The sequence below is a fragment of the Larus michahellis genome, chromosome 3 (assembly GCF_964199755.1).
Source record: "Larus michahellis chromosome 3, bLarMic1.1, whole genome shotgun sequence".
NCBI classification, from domain to species: Eukaryota; Metazoa; Chordata; class Aves; order Charadriiformes; family Laridae; genus Larus; species Larus michahellis.
Genome location: NC_133898.1, coordinates 40,428,178 through 40,441,448, shown reverse-complemented (window position 1 = coordinate 40,441,448; position 13,271 = coordinate 40,428,178). Strand labels below are relative to the sequence as shown.

Below are 13,271 nucleotides of genomic sequence, written 5' to 3'. Positions count from 1 at the left end.
TCGAAAGAACCACTTATCATGAGCATCAGTTTAATAGATATTCCTTTTTTCCAGCCTCCCTCTGTTCTGTAAAGTAAATTTGAGCAGACGGGATAATGAAATCATGTACTTGCCATCCAGGTAGTGCAGTGTAGGCTTTCCTAATCTGAACCACTAGTGGACTAAAATTCTACTCTGTAATGTAAACGTACCACTCTGTAGTCTGAGCAGCACTCAGGTTTTTAATGCATTTTCATTTTTTGGCCACTATAGTCAAATTACAAAGAAAAATTATATCTTAAGGATTTTGTTGTTGTTGTTGATATCCACATCTGTTCAGAAGGAATGCTTTCTTTCTCCCATGTATTTATCAGTACTTGTCATCAACAAATAGTTCTGGTTTCTACCATACAGCTTGCAGCATCTGTGAGCTCTTTCTTCATAATCTTAAAATAATTATTCAAATTTGACATCTTTCCCTCTGATTCTAACGGAGGCCAGATGCTAATTTAAAGAAAATACATTGTTCAGCCAGATGATTTCAATGAAGTTGAATTTAGACAGGCCTATTAGCAACTCATTTCCACTCCCTTGCTCACCTTAAGGACTTCAGACCATCACTGCAAAGCAAAAGTCCATCTGCTCTCAAAGCACTCACCAAACTGTATATTATAGCGAACACAGTTTTTGTATGTGCAGTCATAGGAAAAACCACAAATGGAAATGGTACAAAATCCACACCTGCAGCCATTCAGAAACACATGGAGTATGTTTCCCTCAAAGTTAAAGCAAAACAGAACACAAAGCTAAAATGCATAATGCTTTATTTTACTGTATATGGTTTTAATATATAAGGATTAGTTTATGTACATCTGACTTAAAGTACTGTAAAAAGAGAACTAAGAGTGTATTTGCTTGAATGATTACATTGTTGCATATTCAAATAAACACACTACCTTGTACAGCTATAATTTTGTTATTGCTAAACCAAATGTCTTTGCACATACCTCACTGAAGATCAAGTATATGCCAACTTTGGCTTAAAAAAGAAGAAAATTGCCTTTGAATTATGCAAGCACAGAAGAGTCTGACAAATTTCTTTACTGGTTAAAATATAGCTTTTATCATGGATAGATTTCGTAGCAAATGGGTTTGTATTTAATGTGTCCTTTTGGACGCAACACAATCAGAAGGAAGCAAGCAGCTCTCACTGCTCTACTGATGCAATCTTTCCCTGTTCAAGCCTCTCTCTGCCATCTATTCTTTTTTTTTGGTGTATTTTGCTCCAGATAATTCCCCTGCCTCTGCACAGTGTAGCCTGTATAACTTTCACCTATTCATTCCACCTATAATTAGTTCTCAGATTTGAGCATCACTGCAATCAAGAGGCCTGTTTTGTAATGTAGACGCACAGACTTCTGAATCTTTCCTTTGGAACACGAACTATATCTTCATTAGGCACATATTTCACATAATTCTTTAAGATTTTTATCTATCCATAAAAAATATAAACTGTTAAAAGGGAACTGTGAACTTTGAACCAGGGATTTACAAATGTGAATCAAATTGAAGTCCATGGGAATTTTAAACTTCTTTTTACAAACCTCTTACAAAGTCTAAGGGATGCCAGTCAATGAATAGAAGGAAAATTGGATGTTTGCTGCTTGCACAGTAAGAGGGTTGAGTTTTAAGAAACCCAGTCACAGAGAGTATTTTATCTCATCTTTGTTTTATTCAGCCAAATACTTTGTTAATTTGTCATGTTGGTTGTGTTTTCCATTTAGTTTAAAGATGTTAAGCTGAGCTATGAAGTAAAATTTGTATATTTGACAATACTTGGATACCTCAAGTCTAGGGGAACTTTCAGCAACTTTTCATATCAAAATTTAGGAACACAAGTTCTCTGACTCTTCTTTGAGAAGGACTCCTTCTATCCATAGATTGTATAGGGCAGTGGTCTCCAAACTTTTTTTGATTGCACATCCCTGTCAGTAAAAAATTTTTGAGCATGCCCCCCCAGTATATGTTTGTTTATTTATAAAGTATATACCTGTACTACTGTATATATCATATATACATACATTATAAAGCATACACAAAATATAAATTAAAAATGCATGAGATAAAGATGGCTCTATTTTGAAAAATTGATGATTTTTATTTATTTTTTTATTAATTTAATTTATTTTATTTATTAACAGTACAAAACATATTTTTTTCCAGCATCCCAGTAGATTGTCTTGCTCACCCCCTGGGGTGAGCACACTATTCTTTGGAGACTGCTGATGTAGAGAACCAAAGGAGATCAGATTTATAACATAAGCTGTAATGTTAGCTTCCTGAAGTTAGTATGTGTCGTTTCTCTTTTACTTACTGTTTGATTATATTAAGTTCAGCCTGTTATGTTAGATGCTATGTATGTAAGCGCTAGAATATCTTTTTCATGTAATTGGAAGTTACGTAGGTGCAAGAATGCCTATTGGGACAATGGAGGTAAAGGAACTTTTTTTGTACTTGCACACACTTCAGCGCACAGGGTCAGGTACAACGCTGAGGTGTGAAGCTTGGTCAAGGGGGTTGTACACAGCTCAGGGCAGTTGGGTGCGCGGTTTAATTGCTTGGAACTGGACATGACCAGTCAGAGTGCTGGCTGTATTTTAGGTTTACTCAGCTTGTGCGACAATTTATACAGCTATTTTGTGTTGTTAAAAGAACCACAATGAGAAGTGTAAGTTGTGTGTTTTTCAATGGATTTCCAAGTGTGCATTCTCTGCCGAGTAACCTTTATCCTTTCTGCTCATTAGCACTGCCTCTGCTCCTTCCCTTCTTCAGAACTCCAGAATTTTAGTCTCTTGCTTTTTACTGGTCTCCTATGACCTAATTTATTACTCAAACTCTGAATAATATTCTTCCCAATATTCTCATATTGTGTCACCTCCTTAAGGTCGACTCCCTAGAAAACTTTCCAATTTCTTGTGATGTAGTGAGTGCCAGAAAATCTTAGACAGCTTATGTTTTTAAACTAGTCCAGGAAGGTCTGGATTACGAGCTATTATTTGTATGTTAATGAGTATCCACTTGAAAGAGCCTACTCCTACTTTATTCTTCTTGTAAACTTTTTCACTCAAAAATGAGCACTGTGGTAATGTTACAGTAATCAGAGGGCATTCTCCTGATGCTTGGAAATGATGAACACTTTTGTAATGACTACAGTTTTTGTGGCTTTTCTTTTTCTATTCTAAACATAGTTTTGTTATTGGAGGATGTCTTGCGCTACGGGATGCAGTGGGTCAGTGCTTGTAGACCCGTTGGATCTAAGGTTGGGGATTCATCCCACTCGCCAACTCTTACTGAGGTGCCCGAGTCAGGAGCCTGGTAGTCGGTGACGGAAGACACCTTTATGGCAGGTTGGCCTACAGATGGTCTGAATGGCCTGATGGGTGAGCCTCTCTTCACTGACAGAGTGGGAAACCTCAGGTAATAATGCTCCTAACTTAGATGGCTCAAGAGGCATAAAAGGTTAAATGGGATGAATCTCAGCTTAAATATTTATTATTCAGTTGTCAGAAATGGTAAAGATGCTGATGGTCCCTTGCCAGCGTCAGCTTTGCTACTTCTGTGGTCTTCAGAGCCTTTGCATAACAGAGGCGTGACCACATCACTTAAATGTTTCTCAGGACATTTTGCCATTTTGTCTGATGGTAACCAAGTAGTTTGATATCTAAGCGCAGCTCTTTTTTCTGCCTTACACTACTAGGTGTTACTACTTTTTTACTCCATGCAAGAGTCTAGTATGTTATTTTGGAAATAGCTGAATTGGAGAATGGTGTTAGAGCAGAGGATCAGTTCAGTGACTACATGCATGAACAGTGCATGAGCAATAACAGCTTAGTGTCATTATGGTCGAGTTACTCATTAATCCTGTAATTCTTAAAGGTGGGTAAGGCTGCTCAGCTGACACCAGAAGGGAAGAGTACAGCCTGGAAAGATCCTGTAGCAATAAAGATGCTTGTTGTTCATTGTCGTCTGTCCTTCTGTTGAATTGTTGCTCTGTCTGTTTGCAAACAGATACGTTACAACATTAACTAATGCATGTTAGTATTGTACATGCTCAGGCACATGTATGCTGTTCAGAGGAGTAAGAGCCTTAAAAGCAGTGGGAACATAGGAGGGGTTTGTTTTCATCATACACCGGGCATCTTGATCTCAATGTTCCCACTTCAGCAGTGACAGTTAGTTATTCAGGGCTGCTTAAAATGATACCTATAAAGTTGTTATACTGCAACATACTATTTTGCAACCTTTTATGTGTTGTATTCTGCAGGAAATTGTTTTAAGAATGATGGTTTAAAAAAAAGTGTTGCTAACTTGCTACACTTTCAAACCCAGCCTTCCCTCGAGATTTTATTTCAGTTTCCTGTGTCTTGCACAAAAAGGAAAATTAATATCAACACACTGTAGAAATCTGAAGAAATACCTGAAATAGCTTTTCTGTTTGTGTTAGCATCATTATTGAAGGTCTGACACTGGCCACTTGTAATGCATTGATTCTATAAACAGCAAACAGGTTTTTTTTCCTTAGTATACCTGTTTTAGGCTTAACTCTTGTTATACTCAGTATATCAGGCTCAGCTCTAATAAAATCAATGGATTCACCAAATATGATCAGGGTAGGAGTGAGTCATCCCTTAACACTTCGTCTGTCCCTTTGCCTCTAAAAATAGTGTCTGAATCATCACAGATATTGAGAATATTAGAAACAGATTTAGTACAGAGTGATTGTGAGTATCATGCCTGCTAGCGAGCCAGAATCCTCCTGTCGATCATGTCTCAACTACGGTAATTTTTGCTATACCCTTTTTATATTGAGTAACCACAGCTTTAGGCCATTTTCCATGACAGAGCATGCCTTTTATTTTTCTGATAGCATGTGAATATTCTAATACTGTTCTTCAGCCCTCCTATTCATTCCACACTGTAACAATTTAACGTTGGTTTTTTTGGCAGCTGTTGCTTATTTCAGTCCCCTACACATAGGCCTGCAGTTGCATTTGATGTGTCTCAAGATAGCTGGCTTATCATGTGAGCTTGGAAGGATGTGATACAGGTCCTATGAGACTCCATGCCCTTTGGACCCACACTGAGGGATGGGTGAAATACCTGGGGACATATTTGATGTCTCTTGGTTGACTTTGTGTACAAATCTTCAAGTTGCCAACATTTAACTTTTCTTCCTGAGATGTTTTAAAGTACTGAGTTTAAAACCGAGGAAAGCATATGAGTGGTACAGTGAAATTATCTTGCGCATGTTAATTCCGGATTTCTTGCTGATCGTGATGCTCACTCAACAAATGTATATTTCTGTAAAATGTATTGCAGCCTTGTTCTTCATGATCGGAACCTGCTCCCCAGTTTTTGGTCTGAGGATCTCCCATAGCTGACAATGTAGCCTCCGTTAAAGAATGACTGATACCCTACCATTGGTATGCTTTTATAATGAAAAACTGAGACATAGTGGGACAAACATGTAGAATGAGGCAGCTTAAATATCAGCATCTACATATGAGATGCATGTTGAAACTTACATTACAGGCATTGGAGACTTAGAAATTTGTTCAACTCGCTCTAATACAGACATGGAGAACTAAGGCAATACCTAATTGACCCTGTTTTTCCTTGGATGGGATCTCACAGCTTTCCATCCCCAGTGAAGACAGCATCCCTCCCCTTTCTTCATAAGTAGACAGTTCTTTTCTAGTGTTACACTTTGTTACACTTACTGCACCTTATGTACAGTGAGTTGACAGTAGCATTAAGTGATGCTAATCACCGGACAGCCTTTCAGCAGCTCACATAAAGCTCACTTGCTTGTGGAGATAATGATCATCCCAGAACCTGAGCCTGTACTTAACAGCTAAATTAAAGAATGAATTTTAACTTGAAAGTTTGCCATTGGGAAATATGAAAATGTAAAACACCTGAAGATGTAGGTGATCTGATTTTGTGATGCTTTCTTCTATTTGCCTTCCTTGGTAACTGCCATGTACCACTGCATTAAGTAGACATTCCTCCAGTTAGGCTTTAAGGTATTACATGATTTGTTAAAGCTTCATGCTGCTAGTGGTACCTGGAGGAGTTTGAGAAGAACCAGTGAAGTACAATTTCATTTAAAGCGATAGATCTCCCAAAATTTGTGAGAACAACAGTGAAAACGTGAAGAGAATAGCTAGACTGCATTCTAACAGTGGGCTTTTCCTTTTTGTGTTTTTCCTTTCTGTTTATTTTAAATGTATTATTCTAGATCTGTAATAGAATTTAAAAAAAAAAAACCCAAACCAAACTGCTGTAGTTTCTGGTTCGGGAACTATGTTGTCAATGTCTGTACTGTAAAGAAAATGCATGTTTGTCTATGAAAAAGTGTTGAAAACTTATTTTATAAAATGGTATGAATGCAGCCTGAAAACAGTTATGGCTACAACAGGCACATAGTATGTCTGTAAGGTTTTTCTTCACAAATATAAGCATGCAGCAACTTTAAAATAACGAATTGATGAATCATCAAATAGCCGTAGGTATGAGGACAGCTATTAAGCTTCCTTAGTGCAATGTCTTTTTTTCTTTTTTCTTTTTTTCTTTTTTTTTTTTTTTTTTTTAATTTTTAATATGTGCATTGTGGCATTTCATGGAGTAGAGAGAATGACAGAAAGAAAAGGCTGTTTGGGAATTTATTCATTTATTTTTCTGTTGAGAGGAAGAATTCTTCTAGAGCAAGAGCAATTCCCCAGGGTTCTTGGCAGCATATTTTAAAGTGTAAAATCATGCCTGTCCAGTTGGCTTTAGTGACTACTACTTGCTCTTCTACTCAGTGATTCTCAACTCCGCTGAGTTCAGTTGTGAGACTAGATTCAAGCTGTAAGCACTGCTTTGAGTCCAACCCACAAAGCTACCTGTATTTTTCTTTAAGTCTTCGTATATGATTTTTCTTCAGTAAGGATTCTTTGACAAGCAAAAATTAAAAGTAGAATTGATTAGGAGAAAAAAAAAATATGGAAAAGTGTGAAAAGATTGGAATTACTTTTGGAAGTGTTCAGCTATGATTTAGCAAGGAAGAAGGAAGACACCAACCTGAGTTTGTAATGATGAGTGGGACACGGAGGGATCACTGATGACAAATGGAAGGGAAGAAAGTAGTGATAAGTATAAATTTAAAGTTATTAAATATAGAAGGTTGGTAAGGATAGCCAAAGAATTCACAGAAAAATATTCCAGGGTAGGCATTAAATATCATATTAGAAGAAGCCCAGTAGTGGTGTAGGAGATAACATATGACAGATACATTTATAAAATCATTACTGTTGATAGAATAAAAGCAGAAGGATTCAATAACTATTTGCTTTTTGTGTGGAAACAATCTGTGCAACACACGCATCATACAGAAATGCCTGACAACTTTCTGGAATGTTAGTAACTAGAACTACTCGTTCGAGATTGTTTCAAACTAGATGTAGGTACAAAGTAGATCTAGGACAAAGTAGATCTAGTACAAAAGAGCTGTTAAATTCAAGATAGCGATCTTAAATAAAGGAGCCAAAAAGCCAAAAAGGAGCCAAAATCTCATGCTTTGAGAAGGATACAATGTTCTTTCCTCTTCTTTAAAAATTTAGGTCCATGTTGGGTCAACAAAAACTAGATTTCAAAAATATTTATCAATTTCAGTCTAAGAGATATCTCTAAATAGCCTTCTGGTTACATTACTGAGCCTTTAAAGTAGACGAAATGAGAATTTCATCCTCAACAAAATTTAGTCTATCTCAGAAAGGGCCCAGGCATATCATTTTTACAGCATGTCCTTGGAAACTGGCAAACAAATGCTGTGTTACACCATCGGCAGGAGGTGGAGGCTAAAACTCTTTTCCTTAATTGCTCTGGCTGGATTCCTCACGCTAAAATATGGGTATTTCATCTGTTCTGTCATAATGTAATACAATGAGGGATGCATTTCTAGGAGAGTTTATCTTCTCCGTAAAACGCCCGTATTCTCATAATGTTTAGAAGTTGAGGGTGCACTTTGCAGCAAAAAGATCATTCAAAGACTCATGTATCCTTGTTGATAGTTTCTGGATAAAGAAGAACCTTTATATAAAAGGAAGATGCATACATTTTTATGTGGTGTGTACACAGATCTCCTTACTCTGGGATTTTTAGAGGCAACCTGCTGCTGCTGTGGTCGTCTTGACAGTGTTGAATGTGGTTGCAGTTGGGTTAGTGGGGAGTAAAGGCAGTTGTTGCTTGAATGTGATTCATTCTCTTCTTCTAGAATTCCTTATGACTTGAATTCACCCTTGGCCTCTGATGTTTGCTTACATCTTAAATGTTAACAGTCTTGAAATGTCATGTGCACTCAACTGCAAACCAACAAAATGACCCCTGCAATGCAGTTTAGCATTAATATTGTTTTGTGGGAGGGGGAGATGTTAATAATAAGTGATTATATATAATTCCTGAGAGATATCATCATTCTGCATTTATCCCTAGTGTTGTGGTTTTGTGGGTTTTTTGGGGGTTTTTTTGTTGTTTGGTTTTGTGTTTTTTTTTTTGTTTTTTTTTTTTTAATGTGCACAATCCAGACAGACACCACAAAGCTTGTTTATTTTAGCAATAATTTGGTTTTCTTGTCTGGATAAACAGCAGTACTTATGATCCCATTCCCAAGTGGGGCTGCGTTACTGTGTTAAAGTTCCCTTGGTAATAATAGTTTAAATATAGAGGACAAATTCTAATGAAGTCAATGATGATGTTAATACACAATATCTGAGAACCCAGTTTAGTAGCTTCATATTTTTCTTATCGTACCATTAGATTTGAGGTAGGTTCTTCATTGAAATTTTTCCCTGCAGTGTTGCAGACTGTATTACTTTCCAGAGGAAACAACTGAAGTGCCCTCAGTATCCTGTTCAGCCTTTTAGGATGATTTCTGTTAATGTAGCACAGCATTCGGAATAGAACTTTGCTTGATAAGATCCTCGTTAAAATATTTACATGTCTACCGATAAGCAGCGCGAAGGCAACAGTATAAGAGGACCACATTCAATACAGTTCTATCACTTTCTGGTCAGAGGTCTGGCATACTGGAACATACCACCTTGAATGGCATAAAGTAGGTTTTTTCTACTTGTGAACATTTTTAGTTGTTTTGTTTCTTTCCCACTGAACAAATGTGAATGTTAATGCATCCATCGAAGTTACTGCGTTTTTTCACAAGATTAAGACTTGGGAGTTCATATGCAAAGGAACATGCATAACAGCTTTGAATATATTATGTTCATGATAGTTATGACTACAGAAGCACAGAATAAAGAGAACCAAAATCCTGGGAGTATATAAACAAACTAGATTTTTGTGTTCATGTTGACAAATGGTATTCATCAAATCTGATAAAAATAGCCTCCAATAATAAAGGAATGTACTATGAAGTAAAGATGTTCTTCAAAGTATGTCCCTTACTTGTACTGTTCTATTGTCTGTCATTCCTAATAATTTACAATTATTCCTTAAAATATTACATATTTAAATTGTTGCCATTTTGGGGCAATCTATATTTGTGTAAGCTAATCTAAAATTACTTAAACTAGTAATCAACCAAATGAAGCTATTTATGAGAGAGATTCCTATGTGACAACTCTTTCATTGTATTTTTTGTTTGTATCTTTTTGGTGTACCCAACTGAGAAAGTGTGCACTGTTTTTCCACCCACCTTTCTAGCAACACTCTTACTTTTATAAGCATCTTTCAAAATATAATTTCATGTTGTTAAGCATATTACAGGGTATTAATCTACCTGAGTTCATGCCTTATACTTAAGCCATTGCTTATGCGCAATATTGCATTCAACAAAGTAAACCAGAGGAGACCCTCAAAACATTTTTTCCCTTCTTTTTGAGTACTATAGATTTCATTAAAAAGTGCTGTGACAGGCAGGCTCATCCCCCATGCAGTACTGCCATTTGTCACATACCCTGGCTGTTCTCTCAGCAGTAGCAGAGAGTAGCCATTTCTACTGGATTATTTATGTCTGAAACCAAATCTGTGCCATCCTCACTGTTTGGATCAGCGAATAGCGGTGGTACGTAACGAGGGATTTGTGGATGGTAACCAGGCTCTTCACATGAGCAGGGCATCACTTTCCTATTTTCAGTGGTGAGTAGAAAAGTGTTTTTCGTCTACTGCTGGAGCTCTCACCATCAGATTTACTTTTAAAAATTGTGTTTAGTTGTTGCAATAGAATGTTTCTCCTAAAAGTTGTCAAAGTACAAACATTAGGATAAATTCAGAAGTGAATGTAGAGCTGTTGTACTATTAAATCAAGGCCACTTAAAGCTGCTTTTCTTTTCTCCCTCTGCTTTCCTAAGTACAAGTTTGTAATATCAAGATTATCTTAATCTTACTTGAAAAAAAAAAATAAGAAATTGATCATTTGGTTACTTAAATTGCAACTTTTTTACATAACACCTCTGAATTACAATCAGGAATCTGAAGAAAAAACTGTTTAGGATGAAGTAGTTAGAAAATCGAGGGGACAACAAGAAAGACGTGGCAAAAAAAAAGTATCAGGGGAGTAGAGAAGAGTCTAAACTGGAGGATTAGACTCTTTACTGTAGCTCATGCCTCTATGCCTTTTGTGAGTTAGAGTTTCTGCAATTGGAACACAGAAAATTTGGAGTGATTGTGTAGATCTATATATAGCACCTCTGATTTTCAACTTTTACCTAAAATGTATGGTGTTTAGAGGCACTACATTACAAGAACGTTGCATATGGCAGTTCTTCCCCTCAGTGAATGCCATCTCTTCTTTCCTGTGAAAAATTGTGTTTGGTAGAACTGCGTGCTAGTCCCTGTACTTCCTGTGTGCTTAGTAACAGCATGGATGAAAGATGCCGAAACAGCTGTGGGGCATGTAGTAATGCTGGATAACTGTGTAGTACTCAGAGACAAAATTAATCTGCTGATTCGTGATGCATCCAGTGGAAATACTGTAACGTAGCGAACAGTTTAAGGTTTTCCTTGGAGAGCCTGTTGATGTAATTGAATAGTGCTTGCACTTGAATAGTTGATAGTGTGTAAGTAGAAAAGGCAGAGTGGTGAGGGAAAGTGAGACAGAAACTCGCCTGTTCCCTGAGGTGTAAAAGAAAAGGAATTTGGAGCGTCAGATGAGGAACATTTCATAACCCATCTTCATTTTTTTTCAACACTGGTTACAGAAAGGGAGTTTCCATCCATCCTAAGGGCTTGTTTGGGTAAGCGTGGGCTATTTTTTAAGGATTAGGAGGATTTAGGTGCTTGGAATTTGTTTTGTTACACATTATTTTGATTAAATTAAAACATTCGGATTTGATTAAATTAGTTTATCTGGAACTGCTCAAGGTTGGTTGAGTATCTTGAAAATAAATTAGATGATGTAATTACATGGACAAACTGTACGTGAGTGGTTTCCTAGGTTTTTTGTTGATGATTTCATGCCCTATTCTTGTGTTTCCAACCCATAGCCATGGCAGCTTTATTGGGATTTGTGTTGCAAATGCTTGCCTCTTTCTGTGCGTTCAGCCTGTCAGATACTCCCTATGGGGGCATCTCGATGCACCTTCTCTGCTTGGCTCATTTTGAACAGTGATACCCACCAAGCTGTGCCAGGCTGGGGGGAACTAAGGCCTCTGGATGCCAGAGAAATCAAAGCTTTTTATTACCAATTAATTGTCCAAGGATGAGAAGAATTCTTAAAATGTTTGTAATTCCTTAAACCTGTCTCTACATTTCTAAAGGATGGCTGTTCATTTATATTAAGAAATTGTTAAATTTGCTCAAGCAGATGTTGGTTGATCTTTAAGAGACATTTGAGAGATTTGGCGTACAGCAGATCTGAGTGAAGAATTTGTTGCCTTTCTTAGGTCCATTAATACTTTTTGTTCTGTTTGTAAGATAGCCACGTGTGAACTTAATTTTTTGTTGTCTTGTGCAGACCTATCTCCGCATTTTTATCAGGCTTAAAGCAGCTAGAGGATTTCACACCATAATGGATATTTTTATTTTCAATTTTTTTTTAACTTTTCAGAGGAAATGGCAAAAGCCCAGTGAGAATCAGACTCCAGTGTGCCCTTTGTCTAAATGTCAATCGTGAACATATGTGCAAACCCAGCATCTTCTAATGGTCTCCCCGAGCATAGGGGTCTGGGTTTTGTCAGGAGTGTCCCCTATGCTTCTGGCAGCGTTCAGCCATTCTGTTTGTTTAAGTTCTTTAAGCTCAATGACAAAACAAAACAAAGCAAAAAAAGTTTCATCAGAAGTTGAGCTGTTCAAACATACCCTGGCTTTATATCCTGTTGCTATCTTAAGTGCTCTTTTCCCCAGGGCTCTTTGGTCTTTGTTAACCTGAGATTCCCAGAACCTTGTCAAGGAAAAGTACCATTTCCTTCCTCTGCCTTTTCGGTGGCTTCCACCCCTTCAGCTCACTTTTCTCAAATGGTCTGTGTATAATTCCAGCTCTGGTGAAGTTGCGTGCCTGTGATTTCCAGCACCTGTGTCATAATCAAATGTAGCCCTTTCTCCTGGCCATAAACTACCTGAGGAAACATCACAATTACTGCACATATGTGCGCTTATTATGCCTTTATAAAATAATTAGATATTTTATTTCGACTTGTTTCATTCTTCATTTTTTGGTTTGTGGTTTGTTTTTTTGTCTTTTTTTTTTAAAGTTTTTATAATTTTTGTCATTTGAGATCATCAAGTTTTCAGTTTAGCCTGGCAATCACATCCTATTTGTTTTTACATGTCTGAGTATGACTTATAGTTGTATGTTTCAGAATTTTAAATTTTTTTATTAGAGAATTTTATATTCTCGGAATAGATTTAATGTATTCTCAGTTAAAGTTCATTTCTCATACACTAGGCCAGACCTTCAAGACCTATAAATCAATATATCTGTACATAAATCAGTTGACCTAGTGATTTGCACCATGTGATAATATGGGTGGATTGGAATTTTTATTTTCTGTTACATGTAGTTACTGAGAAATTAAACATTCTTCATTATTTACCTCACATTAGACCTTTCAGTGGCATTTGTTTGCACTGACTTGCACAAGTTATTTGTGTGAATACCCACAGCAAACAGTTAGGAAAAGGCACATGAATGAACTCTTTTCTATTGGTGTCTTCCTTCCCGGTATTTTTAGCACAAATGTTGGTTTGCTTGAAAGCAAAGCTCTTTATGTGCCCATTTGTTACTTGGTGGGCTC

The 13,271-nt window shown here is 36.9% G+C and overlaps 1 protein-coding gene across 17 annotated transcripts in view; it reads left to right on the top strand.

Annotated features, from left to right (window-relative positions):
* LTBP1 (latent transforming growth factor beta binding protein 1) overlaps nucleotides 1-13,271 on the top strand; it is a 203,607-nt gene that overhangs the window by 74,046 nt on the left and 116,290 nt on the right. The gene's annotated exons all lie outside the window — the stretch shown is intronic.